The sequence below is a fragment of the Cryptotermes secundus genome, unplaced genomic scaffold (genome assembly GCF_002891405.2).
Source record: "Cryptotermes secundus unplaced genomic scaffold, Csec_1.0 scaffold499, whole genome shotgun sequence".
Taxonomy (NCBI): domain Eukaryota; kingdom Metazoa; phylum Arthropoda; class Insecta; order Blattodea; family Kalotermitidae; genus Cryptotermes; species Cryptotermes secundus.
Window position 1 is genome coordinate 650991 of NW_019738354.1, and position 21031 is coordinate 672021.

Below are 21031 nucleotides of genomic sequence, written 5' to 3' on the forward strand. Positions count from 1 at the left end.
GCATCAGTAAAGACCACCGATGAACGCAAGAAAATAACCCCCATAAGGGCCCCGTATTCTTTTGCCGTTCTCCTTACTCCTATTGGATCGGTCAGGGTTTTGGTAACGGTACTCACTTTCCCTACTTCCGTATATTTTTTCACGCACCGCTTAATCATCTGCCATGAAGAAGGACGCAGAAAGTTCCCCCTAAATATCCATAAATAAATCGCAAATAGTTCTATCCACTTCACTAAGACAAATTTTAACATCATTTTCCTACAGATGCTTTGGCGGCCGATCACAGTGGCCGCACGGTCTAAGACACAAAATGTCTTCGTTCGCTCGAACACTGGGATCGTTTGTTCGAATCCCGCCCTAGGCATGAATGTTTGTGTGCGTTTATTCTCTGTTTGTGTTATTTAGCGTGTAGGTAGCAACCTTTCGAAGAGCTGATCCCCCGACCAAGGAGCCCTACTGACTGTGTAGAGTTTAAGTAAATGAAAAAACGGTCAAGGTCCACAAGGGCTGTAAAGCCGCAGATAGACTGAGAGCAGCCTAGTGCTCTTTTCCCATTAGCTCTACCTCCATAACGGTGTAAGTTATTGCATTTTCTCCCTCGTATGAATTGCATGCTTTTCGCAGTTAATTCTTCTATTTCTTACCTTATATGCCCTACATCTCGGATTTCAAATGTATTCGTTTTCCGATGGGACTGCACGAAAAGGTAGAATATTCAGAATCTCCTTCCATCAACACAGTAATATGATTAAACAATAAATCGCTTTCATACGGCAAGATGTACGTCACTTGCACCCGTTTTTTGCAAATAAAAAATTGTCTGACGTGAACGTAGGATTTCGTATTTAGAACTACTGCATTCGGTTTACAGTTATCTGTGTGATTCTCTGGGCTTCAAAATACAGAACGGCGGAGCAAAAACAGAAACAATGCATCCTATTACATGAAATAGCTTTAAGTTGTAAGTCAGAGAGAAAATATACTAGTTCAAAATAGAAAACAACCTAGTGGATAATAACAATATGTTGTTAAGTAAGAAAACAACGAAATGCGTTCATTATACGAGTCATTAGCATCAAAAGAAGTTGGCAGGAAGTAATTTACAGCACGGGGGATTCATGAAAACCTGGCAGATAAAGCCCTACAGCAATGACATATACATACTGCAGTAATAATAATCATAACTATGACGTGTTTGGTAAGAAAATTTATGTTCCGACAATTACGTAGACGGAAACAAACATGGAAATTACCTCCATGATTTGCAGCAGCAAAAATGGAGCTTTCAAAGTAGTGTCTCCACTATTTGGCGTAACTTTCAGTTCCATCAGAACATGATTAGTAATGTCCTAATTTCAGAATCTAGAATTCTTGGTAGTACTACGGCTACTGAGAAGTTATTTTGCTCTCAGGATGATGCATATCACTTCTGAATAAATGTGGCAGCCTCTTACAAGTGCTCTCCGCAAAAACTAAACATTAACACTATCCCTGCATCTAACAATCAAGCCATACTGGCGTAAGGGGCAGTAGAGGTTAAACTTAAAGCTTTAAACTTGACAGAAAATTGAGAGTGTGAGTAGCTTCATGCTCCTTTACTTTCACGGTTATGATCCCCACTGAAATGGGAAACGTGAGGATTCCAGTGTTTGAAAACCGACCGTCCGCCAAGTAGACTGAGTTATCAGGGCATGCTACATCCTTCTCCTTCAGATGTGAAATGTTAGATTCCCTGAACTGTGACAATTCAGAATTAATTACATTACGATTTCATTAAGCGCACAATAGTGTCTATAGATTACTTGGGCTATTCAGAGTTGACACTTTAACGCCAGACTTGCATCCCCAAATATCAGTCACATCGTAAAAGTTTCAGACAAAATTTCTACGAAATGAAAAAAAGATAAAAATATAAAGGTAGACTGGAGGAAGGGTAAAGCGTTGGAAAGAGAAGAAATACAGACGATGAGAAATGGATTACCTTACGGTTATACAGAGGAGGAGAGGAATGAAGATTCATCTAAACAACAATTAAATATTCTCTGTCCACCTCATGGAAGATAACATCTCTAGTACAAGAACCAATAGTAGTTAGTTAGTTAGTTATTAGAGAGGGTGGGTTTCCCCATGCACTTAGACCTGTAGTGGTCCATTGTGCTTCCCTCTATGATTTATACCAGCCTCTATATCCTACCGGTATTGGTGCTTACCATCAGTCCCGCCCAGCCAGCGAGACCGGCTCTACTGGCTGAGAAGTATCTATAATGCTTCCCTCATCTACCGGAGGTATTAGTGACTGCTGTTGGGCGGGAAACAGAACCAATAGTAAGTAATTGTTCTTTATTCTGAGAATAACACTAAAAATATAAACACATTCTGTGTGCAAAATATAAAGATTTTAATACTGAAATATGTGGTACATATAGTTTCCACTGTGGTTAAATAAACTACGACATGAACAGAAGTTGTAGAGTTACTATGTCGGAAAACATTTTGTGTCTGAACGACATTAATGTGTATTTTAATGAAATTGTAGTTCATTTGGTGTAAATGCCTTTCCCTCATTGCGGTCGTTTCGCTACGTTGTTGCGAACTACTGAGGTGTAATGTAACATCCAGTGTGTCATGTGGCACTGCCTATGTGGCTGGAACACAGGGGCTGGCTCACCACACAATGCTGAAATATCAGAATATTTCGGTGTATTTAAGAGAACGCATTTTTAACTGAATTTGTTTAGAGAATGCGAGGTTCACGCAGCGGTTGTTAAGAACAATTATATCTCCAGGGATATAAAGACGTGTAGTCCGTTGGAAGATGATCGATGTTTCGGAGGAACATATCGCCTCCAACTTCACGGTCTAAAAATAAACCAAGAAAGTAAACAGCATGAAGCAGATAGAAGCAAAGTTCATATACTCGTATGTCAGTCTGTCCGTAGTCTAAGTATCAGCGTCTAAACAGTTCGATAGATTTTTGTACCCGTATGTATGTGTACTGCCGGTCACAGTTGCCGCGCGGTCTAAGGCATGAACTGCCTTCGCTCTCTCGAACGTTTGGATCGTGGTGTCGAATCCCTTTCAGGGCATGGATGTTTGGTGTGTGTGTGTGTGTGTGTGTGCGTTTGTTCTGTGTTTGTGCTGTCCTATGTTTAGGTAGAGGCCTTGAGACGGGCTGATCACTCGTCCAAGGAGTCCTACCGTCTGTGAAAAATGATTACGGAACTGAATAAGAGGCGTGGGCCCTGAATTGTCTGGAAGAGCTATTAATAAGAAAAGTATGTGAACTTCACTGGTGCCTGAACGGTTGAACAGACTGTACTGGTATTGGATATTAAGTAGTTTAGCTATGCTATATCGATTTCCGATAAATATATAAATTCTAGCTCGAAAACCATCATCCTAGATAAAAAGCCACATAGGTATCTCCAAGAAATTAACGGTACGCTTTCCAAAGGTAAAGTTTTGACTGATATTGTTAAGTATTGATCATCTGTAGAGTCAATGGATGCAAACAATATTTCGTAGCGAAACAAATCCCAAACGTAATGGGGAATTGGAACAACGTCATGCGTTTATAGGAAAGCATGAGTATGTGCAAATTCTTTGCACCATTTTCTGTCAATTCGATTTAGAATTATTTTACTAATATTTGTCGCTCAATTCTTATTTTCCGCCATGTTGACACACGTTCACTTTACTTAAGGCAATAAACGGAATTTTTCAAGAATGTCACAAACAGTTTATCAAATTTCATGTACTACACCATGGAATACAACTTTCCTTCTTGTTACTCAACAGAATTTCTAGGAAACATGGCTCGGCATCAGACGTAACAACAATGAGCTTTTCCACGTCCTTCTCAATTCTTCGCACACATATACACATAAGAAACAAGGATTACTCTTGATGTTTGCTACTGGTCGTTTTGTCGTTCCTGCGCCTAGCTATTTGCGCAGACCGGATGAACAGAAAATGTGGATCCTACCATGTAGGATCATTGCGGCTAGCCGTTCGTTTACATGACAACGCTGAAACCCCATTTGAGTGATCTGGACTTTAAAACCGAAAGACATCAGCCTCTGTTAACGGTAGTCGTTAAGTGCGTTCCATAGAGAAGTGAAAACAGATTTCTATATTTTCCATGTCCGTCCGTCGGTCTGTCTGTCCATATATTAACAACCACTCTCTCGACGAAGGGGATTTCAATTCTTGTGTTATTATTATTATTATTATTATTATTATCATCATCATCATTATCATTATTNCAGTGGGCCTAGGCCTACCTCCATGAACTTCTCCCTTCACTTCGGTTTTTTTTAGATCTTACACATTCGGTAGGGCTCCTTGGGCGGGTGATCAGCTCGTCGCAAGGCCTCTACCTGTAAACAAACAGAGAAAAACACACACAAACTAAACATCCATGCCCTGAGTGGGATTCGAACCCACGATCCCGGCTTCCGAGCGAACGAAGACAGTGCATGCCTTAGACCGCTCGGCTACCGTGACCGGCGGATAAGATATTAATTTAGACCTACTGTACATGTGAACTTATAAAAGGATGGGACACCCACTCATTTCTCCACACCCTGCATAAAAAAAAAAGGCTCTCTCAAGGTAGATGACCGGCTTTGAGCAAGTTGGCTGAGGCAGTAAGATTTCGATTTGTATCCAGAAAGTGGTACTACCTGATTTGAATGTCAGCTGGGAAACAGAATATCCTGAAAGAAGTTGTTTGTGACTGGCCTTAGGCTGAAAACCCACTGACGGACTAGCCGTTCGCGACTAGTCGAGTCAGTTGGTATCAGCTTTAGTCCGCCCAGACAAACGGAAGAACCGTACTCCAATTAGGCCATGACCACTTCCTTCGACATTCTTTCCGCTTCATTATTCTCGAATCATCCTATTATTCGAAGCAATTAGCTCTAGGCTACTAATGTCGTTAAATAAACCGAAAAAAGAGCTCAACTACTTGTACATGAATGACCAGGATTGCACTATCAGGATTCTATTAGCAGGTAAAGGTAAAGTTACCCCTGGGTTTATTTAATTAAACACCATGCCATGAAAGCGTATGTGGGAGTGGAGGTGTATCTCCACTATTCTTAACCTCGGCACTAGATGAGGTGAATGGTGGGCTTCACGCCGCTTCCACTCTAATCCCGGGGAAACAGTATCTGGTACCAATTTTAGATGAGTTTGGGTGGGCCCCAGGGCCAATCTGTACATTATGGAGGAGAGAAAATCTCTTGCCTGTGCCGGGAATTGAACCCCAATATAGCTTATAATCTAGCCGCTACACCCACTGAGATACTCCTTAGCATCGCGTTCAGAACGACCGTGGAACACACACAGTTTTCTGTCTAATGGGTGCGAAATGATCTTCTCCCGGTGCTGGTAAAACGATAGGAGTAGGAGGTCAATCGCTTAGCTCCATCTAGTGGCGCGGTTAATGAGTGGAGCTTTACCTCTATTCCCGCATAGTCCTTCATGGGCCGATGCTCAAGAACAGCGACAACTTCATTTAATACAAAGACTGGAATAAGCAGCAGAACATAAAATCTAAACATATAGTTCAAGTATCCTCACGCATTCTTAACCTGAGTTCTTGATGGAAGTGACCAATGGATTTTATACCCTACCTGACCTTACCCCCAGAGAAAAACGGCTGGACTCAAAACCGTTCTTGATGCGAAAACGAACGGAAAATTCTCTCCGTCTCTACCGAGGATCGAATTCCGACCTTTTATTCCAATAGACTGTGTTATCTAAATTATACTAAATTTATGTTTATAATTTGTATAGGTTTAGATTCCAAATTACAAATATTAACCGAATGTTGGAAAGTTTACGTCAAAGCATAAGTTTAATTTACTGATAAGCCTTTCAGGATCCATCAAATGAAAATACGGAATGCATTTTCTTCACTTCTCGATGCAAGAGAACACTTTACCAACCTGTAAAGTCTAAATTTTTGTGTAAAATAATTCTGTTTTATCTTTCGGTGGTTCTACTCACTTGAGTAAGAGGCGACATTTGTCCCGTGAACAACCTACCATGCAACCTTCATTGTTCCAGATTCGTTCCACGTCGGAATTAATGTCGAACATTTGGCTCATGTATGAGAAAACAAAAGGAAGAAAAGTATCAGAGGACACGCTGTACCCAGACCATCTTGAATAACAATACAGGATACTGTGCTAAGGCTTCATTTGATTGAACAGGTGCGTCACCGGAGTATTCTTTGTTCCGTGATGAAATTTAATACTTAATTACCATAGAAACATCGGTCTGACTAATGGGCTACACTCGGCCGAGCATCTCATGGCTGTAGAAAATGAAAAATTGCGACATTAAACAAGAATAGGCTGCTGTCAGTATGGAAACGGTGAGCGTCATAATTCAACAGAAATGTTACGCCTACATCCTTAGATTACAAATGCGGACCAACTACTTCTCTTTCGCTCGACTTTCTGTGAAACTTATTTTCTGCCAACATGAACTCGATACCTCCGGTACTGAGTTACACAGAACATTGGCCGCACCATAGCTCAAGCGGTTAGTCGCTGGTTTCCCAACGCGGCTGCCCGAGTTCGATACCGGGTCTGGTCAAGTGGGATTTGTGGTGGACAAAGTGGCGCTGGGGCAGGTTTTCTCCGAGTACTTCGGTTTCCCCTGCCAATCTTCATTCCACCAATTGCTTCACAATCACCCTCACCTATCATCTGGGGCTGGTACAATAGGCCAGAAGTGGGTGCAGTACCAAGTGGACTCAGTCCCAACCCACGAAGTAATAAAAAAGAATACACAGAACATTTACTCTGTTTCTGGTTTTAATCAGAGAGAGGAAATAACTCATTTAAAACTAACGCAGCCATTCAGAAGTCGGTGCAGCTATCTCTTACAGATATATCCTAACTGGAATAATCGAAACCCTAATTTTGTGATGCTATATCATCAGTATTTGTTTCTAGCAATTAGTGATTGATTGGAAGGTTATTTAACGATACTTTTTCGATTACTGAGGCCATAAAGCCTCCAGTTATATTGAAAGATAATCATGAATTCTGATTGGATAAGAATTTTAAACATGACGGTCGAAGCAATTTCAAGGTTCAACTCGGTATTCTCCTGGAAGGACCATATAAAATCACAAATATCTTGATCAGAACATTGCGTATTCGGTAACCTTACCGAGACATGAACTAAGTACCTTCAAAACTCATGTACTCATAACGGCGTAATGAAATACTCAATAAATTTGTAACGTGTACAAGTGAAAGAATGGCTGTTGGGCTGAACGTAGAAGAAAATATATTTAATGAAGTAAAGTGACAATAAAGAAAGTTGTCTTCTGGGTTTAGGCACCGTGTATTCTTCGTTTTGGCCGACGTTTCGGAGGAACGTAGCGCCTCCATCTTCAGAGCAGTTGAATAGCTGCGGTCGGCCAAAACGAAGAATACACGGTGCCTAAACCCAGAAGACAACTTTCTTCATTGTCATCGCCGTGAAAACCTCAAAACTTACATAAAGTGACAATAATTCACAAATCATATTATTGATTATTATTGATGTCAACAAGCCTGAATATTATGATAAAACTATCCCTTAACAGATCCCAAAATTCAACATGGCTAATAAAAGCATATACTGGATCCTGTGACTTTTCTCCAAAGTTCACATCTTCATAATTTGTTTTCCCTAAGAACCAAAACAAAATTAATTCCAGCCACTATTTCTCAATTTAGGCGTTGTGTGGCAGAACAAAGGGGCATATGTAGCTCACGGGCAGTAAGTTGTGAACAACTATCATTCTCTTGGACATCTGAATTCACGCAGGTTACTTTCCAAAATGCAACGTATTAAATCATGAACAAACAGGAAGTTAAGATTCAACTAACTCTGTCGCTAGTTAATATAATACATGGATCCATTGTGGGAAGCTGGAAAAATATTTCTATAATGTTTATTACAATAAAGGGTTCTATGTATGCTGTTTGGTCTATGCCGATGATGTGAATCTACTGGGTGATAATATAAACAGCATGAAGAAAAAAACACAAACTTTAATTGACGCTAGTAAGGAGGTTGGCCAGGAAGTAAACACAGAGAAAACTAAGCATATGTTGTTATTCTCGGCACCAAAATGCAGGGAAATATCAGCACATAAGGATATGTAAGAGATGTTTTGAAAATGTGGCACAGTTCAGATATTTGGGAATGATAACAGATCGAAACCTGATTCAGGAGGAAATTAAGAGGCGACTGAACTTGGATAATGCTTGCTACCATTCAGTCCAGAACCTTTTGTCTTCTCGTCTGTTGTCCAAAAACATAAAAATTAGAATATACAAAACTATAATTTTGCCTGTGGTTCTGTATGGGTGTGAAACTTGGTCTCTGAGATTAAGAGAGGAACACAGACTGAGGGTGTTTGAGAACAGGATGTTGAGGAGAATATCTGGACCGAAAAGAGATGAAGTGACAGGAAGTTGGAGAAAACTGCATAATGAGGAGCTTCATAACTTGTACTCTTCTCCAAGTATAATTACGTGCAATGATCAAGTCAATGAGGATGAGGTGAGCACGGCATGTAGCACGAATGGGGGAGAAGAGGAATGCATATAGGATATCGGTGGGAAAGCCAGAAGGAAAGAGACCACTGGGAAGACCAAGGCGAAGGTGGATGGACAATATTAAAATTGATTTTAGAGATACAGGATGGGATGGTATGGACTGGATTGATCTGACTCAGGACAGGGACCGGTGGAGGGCTTTTGTGAACATGGTAATGAGCCTTCGGGTTCCATAAATGCTGGGAAGTTCTTGAGTAACTGCACAATTGGCGGCTTCTCATGAAGGGCTCAGCTCCATGAGTGAGTGATGAGTGGGATTCAAGGTGCTCAAGGCGGTGACTATGAAGGTCTATAGGCGGTGACTGTATCCTAGCGAGTTTAGTTTGGGGGATAATTACTGTTCTACACTGAAGATGTGAGCAATAGGTTCCTCCGAAACGTTAGGGAGTACCTATACTTCGTAACAAGCGAAGTCAGTAATTTTCGACAAAAGGAAGATAAAACAATAGACGTAACTGTAGGAAAGAGTGTGATAAACTAGGCAAGAGAGATATCGAGGAAACCCAGACACAAGACATGGACTCTTGCAGGCTTTCAAATGAATGCGGCCTACACTTGTTCCTAAGCCGAGCCGAACCGTGCCGAGCAGCTGAGCTGGCTTCCCTTCCTGGAATTCCCCTAAGTGAGTTTAATGGCATTCTGATAACAAATCCCTGGGCGTTTCAGCAACCTGTCACCGCGAGACGTTCACCACATAGGTATAGATAACCGCTGTTCTCTCATGGTGCACCGGATTAATTTCTTCCGTGTTATTTCTTGCAGTTGTGCCAACTGAAGAGAACGGGTGAGGTGCAAAATAACATCTAAGACTTTAAATTCTGTAGATGGAAGGTGCTTCATAACCAGTCATCATGAATCGCATGCAAAGCAGATTCCAGATCTTAATTTGCAAGTATCTTGAACACGATGATGATAGTGATAATTATGATAGTGTAGCAGAGTGGCAGTACTAGTAGTAGTAGTAGTAGTAGTAGTAGTAGTAGTAGGAGCAGTAGCAGTAGCCGTAGCAGTACTACTACTACTACTACTACTTCTACTTCTACTTCTAATAATAATAATAATAATAATAATAATAATAAAAGAAATGCTAGTAGTTGGTTTCTTTGTGGTTGTGATTATAGCGATTATAAGATAGTAATGGTGATTATGGGCATGTACTGTCTTCGCTCGCTTGGAAACCGGGATCGTGGGTTCGAATCCCACTCAGGGCATGGATGTTTAGTTTGTGTGTGTGCGTTTTTCTGTGTTTGTGTACAGGTAGAGGCCTTGCGACGAGCTGATCACCCGCCCAAGGAGTCCTACCGAATGTGTAAGATCTAGAAAAGCCGAAGTGAACGGAGAAGTTCATGGAGGTAGCCCCACTGGGGCTGTAGTCCCAAGGGAAAAAATGGTGATTATGATAAGATGATAGTGATTATGGTAGTTATGATGGAAGTGTGATTATGAAACCTATATTGGTATAATGAAGGGGGCGGGGATAGCGCAGTCTGTATAGCTGGACGGCAGATGTGTCGGATTTCGAATCCCGGTAGGGGCAGGATTTGTCTCCTCTCCACGTCGTCCAGACCTGGGGCCCGGGGGTAAAGCGGCAGGGGCTTGAAGTGGACCACTCACCTCTTACAAGTTCTGAGGTCAAGAACACGTGGATCTATACATCTACTGCCCCATACGTCTTCTTGGCGTAGTTCATAAATAGACGAGCACAGGAACAACTTATATTTATGTAATATGGGTGATGACTGTAATAATGCTGTTTGTGGTGATTATGATGATAAATATTATTATGCTAATGGTGGTGGTGATTATAAAAAGGTGATAGTAATGTCAGTATGAAACGTCAGTAGTGAGTATTATAATAATGTGATGGTAATGACTGTTACTAAGATAGTAATATTTTAATGACTACATCAATGGCGATTATGAAGATGAGGTCACACAGTTAATACATACTTATTGCAGGCTGATGATCCAAAAGTTAGGGAAATTCGCTAATACAAATGTAAGTACAACACTTAAATAGTAATAATTTACAAGCAAATTGATTCCATATTAAAAAAATATTCTTGCCTGTTGCAGGAAATGTGATGGTATCAGTGGTGCTGGTGGTGGTAGTGATGATGCTGTAGTGATGGTACCAGCAGTAGTAGTAGTAGTAGTAGTAGTAGTAGCAGCACTACAAATTTGCGTTAAGTTGAAATACTTCACTTCTCAATATATATAATTTGATCCAAATAAGTTTGTCTGCGTTTACTCACAATAGCTTTTGATAACTTAAGTACAAATGGCAGTTCATAAAGAAGAAAATAGTATCTTGGAACAAAATGAAGCTGGAAGTCGTTTCATAACCTAGCACTTTATACGAGTAATACACTCTTACACAGAAACCCAAGCTTACGTTGAAGAAGAAAAGGTAAATGAATGATATTAGTTAGATTTTCTAACAATAAAATTGATCGTAAATATCACTTCTTTCTGTCAATATTGTAAACTGCACTATTATACCACTTACAACGCACACAAACACGGCATTCTCCTATGTCATTTGGCGCTGACTGGCTACGCAGTGCGGGAAACTCACGTGAAACCTTGAACTTACAAAACACAACTGGAACACTGTTGCTTGTTGCACTGTCATCAGTCGTTGCTACATTTCAGTGGAGTTCATATGCATAAAGGAACTGAGGTTGATTCGTCGCCTGTTCGTTTGTAGGCTTATATCAAACGTGTTCAAGATGATACTGGATAGTATTACAAAGTACTCAAGACAAAAACCCGAACCTCAGCTTACATATTGCATATAACTTTATTATACTTCTGAATTTAATTTGTAAAACTACGGTAGCTGTAGCGTAGTTGGTTGAGGCAGTATGCTACAAGCCGGAAGGTCGCGGGTTCGATTCCCAGTGAGGTAATTGGATTTTCCAATTGACCTAACATTTCCAGTAGCACCATGACCCTGGGGTCGACTCAGCCTCTAACCGAAATGAATACCGGTAGTCTTCCTGGGGTTAAAGGGCCGCCGGATCTAAGGCTGACAACCTCACTGCCATCTGTGAGCAGATTATCTAGCAAATGTGGGAGCCTCGATGGCCTGTTACAGGGACAGTTTTACCTTTATTACATTAAACTTTTTAATAATCGCATATAAATATACTGAGCAAATTTCTGACTTGTTCTCAGGACGTACACTGTTCGAATTTCTCTAAGACACTAATAATCAGGACTAACGTTGTCACTGTTCTTTTAATCCTCCAGCCAATTTTCTGGATAGCTATAATACGACCGTTTCCTTCGACATACCTTCCAATTCATCTTTCACTCATCATCCTAATAATCGAAAATACATTGCCCGAGACACCGGCAGCGTCATTAAATAAACCACAAATAAATGAAAAAATTAATCATTGAAGGATAAATAGAGATGCAATATTCGTATATTTTATGAAAATAATAATCACTCAGCTGAGCAAGTGGGTTGAAAGAACGACTATATTCGTGGAGAATAGCCTCTCTTGAGAAGCTGTTGGTCACTCATCTGGTCAAGGAATTCAAAATTAATAATTGTGACAGAAATTTGGAACAACTAGTTTCTGCAAGGATACGAGTCCTTAAGGAAATGATAGCCGCTCATCTGGTCAAGAAATTCGGAACATATAGTAGGAGTGTTAATCCCTGTACCACGACGGTATGTCTTCCATAGCGCAGGATATGGAGGAACTGACTGGCAGTCATTAAAAGTAACTAGTTTAATAAACGAATAAGCAGGCGATGGATTGCTGCGTCCGATCCATGGCTACCAGGAATAGACCGTGGGATGGTCGATGGATATTCGTAATGCAGAGAGCGTCTCAGTTGAGAAGATAATCTAATTACGGTTCACCTCCTTCCCACCCCACGGCACTCCGTCCCAATACTGGGACCTAATCGAGTTTCCAGAAATCCCTCCCCCTTTCAACCTGCTACAGGGAGAGGCACAATGTAACTGCATGTAATATGTTGACTGCTGGACCTCGCTATATTCTATGTATATTATGTAATGTTTACACCAGAGTAAACCTTCCCCCGACGCTCTGGAAGCAATGGAGGACACCACCCTACACTCAATACGTGTATCATCAAACATAACACCATACAGCGGTCGAGCAAAAGTGACATAAACGATTTAGCTAGATTACACAGGTTCTCACCTAAACAAAATTTCTTTAAAGCACGGTTACTAAGGATATTGATAAAGCTATCCCTGTAACAGGCCGTGAAGCCCCATAGGGTTGTGAGACGTTGAGGCTCCCACATTTCGCTAGAAAACCGGCTCACAGATGGCGGTGAGGTTGTCAGCCTTACACGCCGGCCGTCCTTTAGCCTCAGAAAAATTCCTGGTACTCATTTGTGTTGGAGGCTAAGTCGAACCCAGGCCCATAGTGCGGCTGGAAGTATTAGGTAAATTGAAGAAATCCACCTCATCCGTGCTCGGACCCGTGACCTTCGAGCTTGTAGCGTAGTGCCTCAACCAACTGCGCTACCGTCACTTAATGTTATGACCTTAAGGCCATAACGGTAGAATTTTAGATTTATAGAAGTACGGATTTTGATTAGCAGTAGTTGGAAGAGACCGCAGAAAGAGATGCTGTAACTTACGAATGTAGGTTAGTGTAGTGGTCACAACATTACCTATCAAGGCCAATATTGCTGAGTTGGGTATGCGGACAGACAGTGAAACCAGGAACTACAATGTTATCAAGTATAAAATGTTGACTCGGCGGTGACTGTACGACGGGGACAGTAGACAGGGGGATTATTGATAAAAATTTCAGAGCAGATGACAGGGCAGGCTATGCTCTGTATCCCACCGACAGTTAACATCGCCACAAGACCAACAGCCGAGAACCATGGACCTTCGAGAACTGTTCTCAACCGCCGCCTTCGTTACGATCCAAAATAAGTGGAACCATGAACTGTAGCTATGAAAATACAGTGCCTCTAGAGCTAGGACAAAGTAGTGACCATTTGATAAACATGTAGCTGTATGTATCTAGTGAAAATGACAATTTATTTAGCTACCACCATTTTCGTAATCAATCTCATTCATCTCCGCTTCCGAATGAAATTCCCTGTAGTTACGGCAGGGTGTCGGCAGCTACCGAAAATTTATGAAATAAGGTCCATCCTCTTCACCCCTCCTATTCAAGGACGTAACACTTCCTTCTAACCGAATATATTTATTTTAGAAGGAAATGTAAGAATATTAAGTCGTGTCAATGTGTAGGTCCCTAATAAATTTGAATTAAGCCCAAAATGACTGGATTTTAATTAAACTCCATATAAAAATGTTTAATCCTGCTTTCTCATGTGGTTACTATGAAGATTACGTTCTCTTTGGTTGCTTACCGCCTGCTTGATAACAAAATTTCTTGGTTGACTTTCTTTTCTACTCTGAAGATAGAGGCGATATTTTCCTTCGAAATGTCCGGTTACTTCCGAACTACACGGCGTTACAGCCAAGAAAATTACTTACTTACTTACTCATGGAGCTGAGCCCTTCTTTAGGAGCCGCCAATTCTGCAGCTACTCAAGAATTTCCCAGCATTTTATGGAACCCGAAGGTTCATTACCGTGTTCACAAGAGCCCTCCACTGGTCCCTATCCTGAGCCAAATCTATCCGATCCATACCATCCCAACCTATCTCTCTAAGATCCATTCTACTATTGTCCACCCACCTACGCCTTGGTCTTACCTGTGGTCTCTTTCCTTCTGGCTTTCCCACCAATATCATATACGCATTCCTCGTCTCCCCCATTCGATCTACATGCCGTGCTAACCTCATCCTCATTGACTTGATCCTTCTACGTAATTATACTTGGAGAAGAGTACAAGTTATGAAGCTCCTCATTATGCAGTTTTCTCCAACCTCCTGTGACTTCATCTCTCTTTGGTCCAAATATTCTCCTCAACACCCTGTTCTCAAACACCCTCAGTCTATGTTTCTCCCTTAATGTCAGAGACCAAGTTTCACACCCATACAGAACCAGCCAAGAAAATCACACTCTTCTTTATTACGAACACTATACCACTGGAAACCAGCTCGTATTTTTCCTTCGAAATTTTTTTCTCATAAATAACACTGATGTGGTGGTCGTGTGGAATTACGATCTTGTGGAAGAAGCACTAATGCCACTATGGGCAGCACTGATAGCGAGGTAGCCTAGACCCCGGAAACTGTGTGTTAATATTTGTGCAAATATACGTACATGAGATAGAGACAGATACTGTAGATAGAGGTATAGGACAATGTATGTATGTACTGTATAAGGAAAGGTTAACGCTGTCCCTGTGCTTAATTAATTAAGCGTCACGACATGAACAGGAAATGGGGAGTGGAAGTAGAGCTCCACCACTCTTGACATCGATGCTAGATGGAGGTGAGTGGCTAGCTTCAAGCCACTGCCGCTTTACCCCATGAGGAAACAGTCCCCGGTAATCATTCGATAAGAGGCTTGGTAGGCCTAGCGGCCAATCTGGACGTTACTCAAGAGAGAAAAGCTTTGCCCTGCCCGAGAATCGAACCCCAGTCGTCCAGCAGAGAAGGGTCAATAACCACACTGAAATCAGCTTCTCCGTGAGAAGAACACCTCAGAATCAAATTCCCTTGACCCCTAGGTTGGAAATTGTGCGAAAAGATGGAACCCCATCGACACCAAGAATTTTAATCTCAGGAGTCTCCCGGGATTGGTCGAATGGAGAAAGTTGAAGGATTTCAATTAAGATACTCTGACCAGCGGTGAAACTCTGAGCAGGCCTTAGGGGCTTAAACTCGAGAGAACAGAAGATGATGATGTTGAAAAAGAAGTTTAAACATATCCACTCATTAGTGGATACAAGGTTCCCTTGAAACTTTTTTCTTCACATCCAGTATTCTTTCAGGCATATTTCAATGCGTTTAGTCCTTCATGCCAACTTATAGTCCATGTTATCCAATTGTGATCAACATTCAACTTAATAAATACAATTTATAATCTCCGAATACCAAAATTCGTCAAAATCCGGTAATAAAAAAATACAGATGTTTCGTGTGGGTATAACTGCAACATCTCAAAGATAATACGTGGCCCAGTGCTCAGATGATAAAGAAATTCGAGACAAATTGCAGCAGAAAATCTGCATGCCAACTAGGCATTATTGAGAAGCTGAATTCGCTCAGGTGGTCAAGAAATTCTGAGGCAACTGTGTCAATTTCTTCTCCACCTTGGCCTCACTTGTATGTCTTAAATTTATTAAACGACGTGCATATTAGCGAAACGCGCCGTATATGGGTAGAATTTTCATTAGAGTAGCGCGTTTTGTGCAATGTCAGTAACAATTAACGTCTCGGCTGTATTAAATTGAAATGACCGAGATATGAGCGAACTTAATTTGTTGGGGAGGGAGTGTATTAATAATTACCAGAGAGTTCTCTGCATGCAGGTTCGGTCCAATTTTCGATTATAACAGGAGGGTAGCCAACGTGAGCTGTACACAGTGCGCTTGCGCGTCTTATAATAAATTCATTCACATCGCGAAATATCGACATGTCTTCTTTATCGCACGTATCTGTGGTCTCTCTGTTGCCCTGGTGCTCTTTCCAACTGCGGACGTTAATGTCAAAAATAAGATATTTACCGTCTTTCTTAAAATTTGGTGTGACAATCACCTCTCTGAACATTTTTGTAACATTATGTCATTAGCAATACCAACATGGCGCTTCTGCGCATATGCTAGCAGAATCAGCACTAGTGTCATTTACTTCAGGGTCCTGAAGTTTTTATTACAAGAATAATATGCTCTTAAAATAACATAAACTTGAAAAAGATAGACTCTAAATGGTCCAGTGATTTTGAGATTAACTATTTCTAAAGGGCCCAACTGAGTAGATGTCTTCTCCCCCTTCACCTGAGGACGGAAACAGATATATTTTCCGAAACGTCGTGTTTTCTGTTCTATAGAATACCGGACGATGGAAAAAGTCCTAAAACCTAATAACTCTGTTTGAAAAAAATTACATTTTCATGAAACTTGAATGTAACATGGCGACCGCGAAATATATTTTGGTTCGGCGACAATCGTTTATAAGTCTGTGAGATTCTCACGGTCACGAACATGAAGATGCCATGCAATCTGGTAGATCGTTACTAACATTTCTACCGTGAAGATGGAGGCAGCAGATTTCTCCATAACAGTGTTGACTCTCAGACTAAAATCTTCGGAAAGGTAAAACACATCACATCAACGATGAGTGTTCTCTCTACTTGTTTACCCTAGTAATCCATGGACAAGAATTTAAAATGTACACTTGCTAGGAAGACTCTAGTTGAATTCACTTATTAATCATAGGCCGCGCCATAGCTCAAGCGGTTAGTCGCTGGCTTCCCATCGCGGCGGCCCGGGTTCGATCCCAGGTCTGGTCTAGTGGGATTTGTGGTGGACAAAGTGGCGCTGGGGCAGGTTTTCTCCGAGTACTTCGGTTTCCCCTGCCAATCTTCATTCCATGAATTGCTCCACAATCACCCTCACCTATCATCTGGGGCTGGTACAATAGGCCAGAAGAGGCCGCAGTACAAGGGACTTATTCCCACCCCACTAGAAATAAAAAAAATTAAAAAAATACTTATTAATCATGCTTATAAAAATATGTGTAGGAGTATCTTCCCCTTTTGCTCAGAATCTGAAAGACATGTTTCATTTGACTGGGCTGATATCGGCAGGGCAGTTTTCACTTACACTAATTTTCCATGACCTAATATACATCATGAAGTTTCAACCGGCTGATACATATTCGAATTACCTCCCTGAATTAGATGAAATGATTAAATTAATGGAGTCAAATTTATGAAGGTTGTCTAACTTTTCGTGAATCTACTAGCTTCAACCAAAACACAATCTCTCTCAGGTATAATTAAGTAGCCTCTGTTTCGTCTAATATCCATTTTCTAGATTGCCTCATCGTTCTAAAGCGTCATCTTCGAACAGAGAACTTCGAAAAGTTTTTTACTACAGTATCTACAAAATTGTACGTGGCTTCTTACGTAATTTAAACTCTTCTATCTCTCAGGCTTCTATTTGAATTATTTGTATCTATATACTATTTTAGCCTGCTTTCTTATGCGCTCTCCATACCATCTGTGTGTCTGAATCCCCCCTATTAACTCTTGAATGGCTGAACCAATCTTTATGAAACTTTGTATGTGTAATCATTGAAATCCGTGCTAAGGCTAAAGCCGAATTCGATATTGTCGACATGTCGAGTTTTCGCCCCAAATGCACGTTCCGTTGCTTTTCCTGAAAGTACAGTCTATGTCGTTTTAATTAGGGATATGACCTCCACAAATTCGTGAAATTCAGTGAAAACCGTTACAGCCGTTTTTCGAGGAAATTTGCATTTAGGGGTCCATCTAAAGTGACCCTATTCTTGGAGCTAGAATTTTTAAAATCCACCAAGCACAGGTCTGTGACGGATACACACGTAATTACTGAATGGGAACAAAACCTGTCTAACTCTTCAGGAAATATCCATATAAGCAAACAGACAGACGGCATTTCAAAACCACCTTAAGGCTGAAACACGTAAATCCGTCAAAATCACAAAACAGTTTTTTTTTTCACGATCGCAATACTTCATCATTTCAATGCGCGTGTGAGAAACTAAAAAGGTAATTTGTTCCTGTGCATCATTACGTATCTCTCTCTCTATCTATCTATCCATCCATCTATTCCTGTTGCTCCCATTTTGAGCAGAGTGCATCAGTGAAACGCTTCGTTTCACTTCACTTACTTAATCTTAGACAGTCGGCAGGACTCCCTGAAAGGGAGATCAGTCCGACGCAAGGCCGCTACCTACACAGAACAACATAAATGCAAAATAAAATCAGAGAGACATCCATGCATTGAGTGGGATTTGAACCCATGATCACAGCGTTCGAGGGGCGAAGACATTTCATGTCTTGGACCGAGCGACCACTGTGATCGGCAATTAAATACCACGATATTAAATTACAGGGGAGTATGGAGGTATAGCTCCATGTATTTTTAACCTCAGTGCTAGATGGATTTGAGTGGTCAGCTTCACTGTCAAACAGCGTTACGCAAGTAGAAAAAGTTCTCAAGTTTCCATTGGATAGGAGGCTAGGTTGGCACCATAATCGGTAGAGGTGCTGTGAAGAAAATATCTCTTACACCTACCTGGAATGGAAGCCCCATTTTTCGGTTTTCCAGCCCTTAACCCGGTCGCTATAGCGACCGAGCTATCCTGGCTAGCATTGTAAAACAACTGAATGGAGGCCATAACCAAACTATGCAGTTTAGTAAGAGGCTGCATTTAGTGTTCACCTTTGAATGAAATTGTATGTTGTTTCTGTACATTTTCACTGGGGAATAGTACTAGTTACAAAATGAAAACAAAACGAAAACCTGATAAAATTCAAGTCAATTAATTGACTATTATTGTTGATATAATTATCAGTTCAATACAAAATCAACATCAAAACAAAAAGGCATCCGACGATGCAAACATGAACAATTCAATGTTTACATTACAAATGGAAATCAAATGACAACAAGTGCACACTTCCTGACAGTTTGTTTAAAATTCTGCCCCTTTATCTGACGAATATTACATAACTGAATTATCTCTTCAGTGATATACTCGTAATTTAAATGAGTTTGTTAGTGGGTCAAAGAGAAAAATTTCCCCTTAAATGTTCACTGAAACTACACTTATTCTTAATCCCAGAGGGAATCTGTTGTCAGAATGATTTACCTCTCCTTCCGTACGCATTCATGTAACTGGAGTGGAATAAATTAAAACGTAGAGGCATGAAATGAGAACCTGTCCGAAATATTATCTTCAATATATCCTATAATAGCACATGGATCGATTCTAGTGGCATTATAATTTAAGGTGGTCATGATTTTAGGCTATTGGGATGAAATCCACATGGATATGAAATTCAGATTAAAGATAACTATTAAAACCAAAGAAAAACACTTGGTTACTAAATTATTATTATTATAATACTTAACTATTTGGATATCTTATCCATATTAGGTGGGTCACATGTCACCACGGCATGGCGCGTCCTCAGGTTGCGGATGGAGCAGACGGCCACCAGGTATGGAGGGTAGCTGCGAATATATTGAATAATCAGTTGCGGACAGCCGGCAAGAGGTGGTCCTATCTTAGAGAGAAAGGATGGAGTGGTATGGACTGGATTGATCTGGCTCAAGCTATGGACCAGTGGAGGGCTCTTGTTAACGCGGTAATGAATCTTCGGGTTCCATAAAATGCTGAGAAGTTCTTGAGTAACTGCACAATTGACGGCTTCTCGAGAAGGGCTCAGCTCCATGAAGTTAGTTGTTTGGCTAGCTTAGACATTCTGTTAAGATATAATTTCCTCTCCTAATAATCCACTAACCAGGCCAGGCCATAATTCAGGTAACTGCTCACCGTCATCTAGGCCAGTTGATATGAGATTTGTGGTAGACAAAGTGGCATTCAGGTGAGTAATCTCCGAGTACTTCTGCTTCCCCTGCCAATTTTCGTTCCACCAGCTGCTCTATATTCCATAATAATCCCATCATCAATACACAGTCTCATTACTGATAGCGTATTTAAATATTATTATTATTATTATGGTTCTACAGTCCTTTGTTGGGCCTTGGCCGCTTTTTCAGTTTATTGATCCTATACATAGTCGCTAGGACTCCTTTGATGGGAGATCAGCCCGTCGCAAGGCCGCTACGTACACACAGAACAAAACAAGTACAGAATAAACACACACTATACAGATATCCATACCTTGAGTGGGAGTCGAACCCACGATCCCAGCTTTCAAGCGAGCGCAGACAGTTCATACCTTAGACTGCTCGGCTACTGTGATCGGCAGCGTCTTCAAATAACAAACTTACGGGTATGTAACCAATATTAAACAGGATTTATTAAGACAGAAAAGAAAACTTTAAAGCACAGCACGATCTACATCAGCGTCCGTCGTTCCCATAAACTGGAGTTCTGTCGTGGGATTGGCCACTTCGCAAGCATGTAGCTTGTTTACGGCTTAATGATCTTGGGAAGTTGTGAACTTATATAAGGGAATTCACGAATTCCGTGGAAGGAAAACTTGTACACAGCAAGGGACCTAATTAGCTCAATGGAACAAACTCCTTTCTGAAAAGCTCGTCATTTATGAAAGCCGAAGTTTCATTACTGTGTTCATAACCGCGTGCCTCCGGAATCGCCTCCTGAGGCAGTTGGGTCCAGCCCAAATTCTGAGGCTCATTCCACTGAAAGGCGATAATGCTCTTACCAACGGCTACTACGTAGACCTGTAAGGAGTTCAGAAGTCCGAATGTGGATTTGTCTCCAGAGACT

General features: G+C 41.0%; 1 protein-coding gene across 1 annotated transcript in view; it reads right to left on the bottom strand.

The window, feature by feature from the left end:
- Positions 1–11108, bottom strand: part of LOC111870795 (Down syndrome cell adhesion molecule-like protein Dscam2) — a gene marked incomplete in the record, with an annotated part of 574710 nt that extends 563602 nt beyond the window's left edge. Inside the window, 1 exon segment of the mRNA XM_023863339.2 lies at positions 10702–11108.
- Positions 11109–21031: the final 9923 nt, after the last annotated feature.